The sequence below is a fragment of the Elephantulus edwardii genome, unplaced genomic scaffold (genome assembly GCF_000299155.1).
Source record: "Elephantulus edwardii isolate Elephantulus edwardi_28Jun2011 unplaced genomic scaffold, EleEdw1.0 scaffold00629, whole genome shotgun sequence".
NCBI lineage: Eukaryota > Metazoa > Chordata > Mammalia > Macroscelidea > Macroscelididae > Elephantulus > Elephantulus edwardii.
This window is the reverse complement of record NW_006400379.1, coordinates 1-3676: the sequence shown is the minus strand read 5'-3', so window position 1 is coordinate 3676 and position 3676 is coordinate 1. Positions and strand designations below refer to the sequence as shown.

Sequence of the window (3676 nt, the reverse complement as noted above, 5' to 3'; positions counted from 1 at the left end):
ATCCCACCAGATTAGCTGGCTGACTTCCAGAGTGGAGAGAGACTCCAGTCCCCAAGCCTTGTGAAGAATTTTAAGCTAGCACCTGGAGGAGGCTCTGTAGGCTCGACCTCACCCTTACTTACCCTTACTCTATGGGTCAGGGCCCCCCACCCACCTTTGAAGGGCAAAAAGAACAGTAACACACAAGGAAAAAGACCCCAGAAACTTTCCTTGCCTGACTGCCACCAAGAGGAGCCGCTATGGAGACACCAGCCATCCCACCAGATTAGCTGGCTGACTTCCAGAATGGAGGGAATCTTAGACAACATTTTATTCAGGATTTTTGCATTTATGTTCATGGGAGATGTTGGCCTGTAGCTTTCTATTTTGGTGGTGTCTTTGTCTGGCTTTGGTGTCAAGGATATGTTTGTTTCATAGAATGAGTCTGGTAGAATTCCATCTTTTTCTATTTTCTGAAATAGTTTATTTAGAATTGGTGACAGTTCTTCTGTGAATGTTTGATAAAATTCACTTGTAAAACCATCTGGTCCAGGGCTCTTTTTTTGGCTGGAAGTTGTTTATTATCTTTTCAATTTCTTCTTTTGTAATGGGTCTGTTCTGGTGTTTAATTTTGGTTTGTGTCAGTTTAAGTAGATTGTGAATTTCTAAGCATTTGTCCATTTCCCAATTGCAATTTGTCTTTTGATTTCCTTGCTGCTGGTACCAAGAGTATCGATTGTGGAGCCAAGCAAACTGAAGCTGTGAGCAATCTCAATCTCTTCAGTGTTAAGCATGATGCTGCTTATTGGCTCAGTTGTGAGAATATTTGTTTTCTTGATGTTGAGCTTCAATTCATATTTAAGGTTGCTGTCTTTAACCTTTTGCTGCAAATACCTCAAGTCCTCCTCAGTTTTAGCAAGCAAGTTGTGTCATCTGCTAAACATAGCTTGCTGATGAATCTTCCTCTGATTCGAATGTTTATGAGTAATTGATGGTTTGACTCGTAGTCCACCCTTTGGCCTAGTTTTAACTGCTGATACTGAGCTTCTCCTAAGATTCCTTCCACCAGTATGGTCAATATGATTTCAAGGCAGTCCATCATGTGAGATTAATGTGTAAAGTCATCACTAGAGTCTTTTAAAAAAAGGTATTTGCAATGAATAAATCATTGAAAATATAAAATTTGATCATTCTATTTTTAGTCTCATTTCTATTACCAAGTCCATATTTTTTCAACTACGTATATTCCTTCTTCATTGTTTCCAACTTTTGCTTTTCAGTCACCAATTATCATTATCATTAACACATCTTGATTGCATGTTCGGTCATTTTAGACAGCAAGGTTGGTAAAAATTTTCAATTTCTTCCTCTTTGGCTCTCTGTGTAAGAGCATATTTGAGTAATAATCATACAGATATTATCCTATTACTCACAATATAGTATTTCAGAACAGAACTTGAAATTTACTCTTTTACTATGAATGCCACACCATTCTTCTTCTGTTTTTCATTCCCAGCATAGTATACCATATGATTATCTGATTCAAAGTGGCCAAATTCGGTCCATCTCATCTCACTCATCTGCCAGGAGACACTCCGCCTGCTAAGCATCCTCTTCAGAAATACTATCCTTCCAGTCTGGACCCAAGTTCACTACAGGCTGAACGTCTGAAAAAACACTTAAAGAAATTCCCTGGAGCTACTCCTATTAGGAATAATTGGAAAACACAGAAGCTCTTGGCTAAGTTTCGAGAGAATCCTGTCCACATGGAGACAGAGGAGGTCAGTGAAGCCAGCCTCAACCCTAACTCTGAAGGCAGCATAGAGGAGGTCAAAGAAGAAAGAAACAGCCATGTTCCTACGAACTTGCCAACACCAGCCAGTACTTGAATCCTTAGAAAATATTCCAACATTCGAGGAAAGCTCAGAGCCCAACAGAATTTCCTCAAGAATGAGAAAGTAGAATGCCCACTTGGTGCAGCTGCGGACAGTAAGCAAAGCCGTAAGAGTGTGTGCATCAACCCTCTGATGTTCCCCAAGCTGGCCCTGCAGGTGGATGCCGATGGGTTTCCAGTCAAACCCAAGAACACGGAGGGAGGGAATGGGAGGAAAGGGAAGCAGAGCCCAGAAAGTGTGCCTAAAGCAGAAGTTCAGAACAAAAGAAAAAGAACAGAAGGCAGCTCTCAGGACAAAGCTCTTCCCTCCAATAAGGATAAGGGACTAGCAGGGAAAGGCAGCAAAGAAAAACAGCTTGATGGATCCACCAAAACCCTTGCCACCAAGAAGCCAGCTGCAAAAGACAAAATCAGCCAATTGCCCAAAAAGATCTCTTTGAAAGAAAACAAAGTGAAGATCCCTAAAAAGTCCTCCGGGAAGGGCTGCCCTCCCTCCAGGAAAGAAAAAGAGAACACTAACAAAAGGCCCACTCAGACCCAGTCTCAGAAACTCTGACTAAACCTGTAAAGCATAAAGGAGTTGGTGAGCCCCCTTCAAAGCCTCCAAAAATACAGGAACAGGAAGCAGAGCAGTGGAAAGACTCAGGCCAGACCCCTGATGAAAAGCCCAGAAAACAATGCTGCCCAGGGAAAGCGAAAGCTGGAGGCGAAGCTGGACCCTTCCCATAGCAAGCGGAGACGGCTGGACACAAAGTGACGTGAAGGGCAGCAGCCAAGAGTCCAACTGCTCTGCAGAAGTTACCTTTTCTTTTGCATTAACTAAATCTGCTTGTATAAGCTTACCAAGCCTTTCAGATCTGCATCTGATGGAGAACACCACCACTTGAGGTGTCAGGAAACACGCCTCCCACAGAGAAGGGAACTTGCTCCATCTTTCTCTGAGGCTGAGCAAGGGAAGTTATAGATGATCTTCTGGTTGTTCCTTGGGTTTTAAACTTGGAACCAAGCCGTTTTAGTTTTTAAAAGTACAGTGCCTTATTTATCCTTTTGTTTGCCTTATTTATCCTTTTGTTTTGTTTTGTTTTTAAATTTACAAAAGCTAAAAAGCTGATCTATGTGATTAAAGGCTTGTATTTTATACTTGAAAAAAAAAGATAATTTGAACAGTGACTGCAGCAATGGGCTCACGTGTGTTGATGATAATGATGGTATAGGATAGAACAGGTTTCATATCTGTTGTTCATAGAGTTGCTATGAGTCATATTTTACTTGATGGCATCTAACAACAATGAGCACCCAAAAGTAATGTCTCTCATTTTCCTTTGGTGGCCTTACCAGCAACTGCAGCCATTCCCAGTTCCTCTCCTAGACTGACAAAACCACCATCCTCAGCAAGATGGTCAAGCGCAGACACTTCTGAGGCCTGAAGAAACTCTGTCCCGGCTTTTAATGATCCATAAACTTTAGGAAATGCTTCCTGGCTCACATCTTAGGGCCTGAGCTCACAAGATATTCAAGTCCACATTCCCCCTGGGTTAGCAGACACACTGTCTCAGGCCAGGCATCTCATCTTCACTCCACCCACCTTGATAGTCCCTTATTTTTAAAAATTTCTCATCTGTCTTTGTCTTTTTGTTTGCTTATTTGGTCCATATTTTATACTTGTGATTTTTCCTTTTACTTTTTACTCTCAACCTTCTGCTTCCTCTTCTCTCTAGCTTTGTAACTTTGCTTTCTATTCTGTTTCTCTCTTTTCCCTCTTCTTGCCTTTCCCATTTGATTCTCCTTCATTTTGATAGTTTC

At 41.6% G+C, this 3676-nt stretch overlaps 1 pseudogene; it reads left to right on the top strand.

Annotated features, from left to right (window-relative positions):
* Positions 1 to 1562: 1562 nt before the first annotated feature.
* LOC102867303 lies at positions 1563 to 2630 on the top strand (annotated as a pseudogene).
* The last annotated feature ends 1046 nt before the right edge of the window (positions 2631 to 3676 follow it).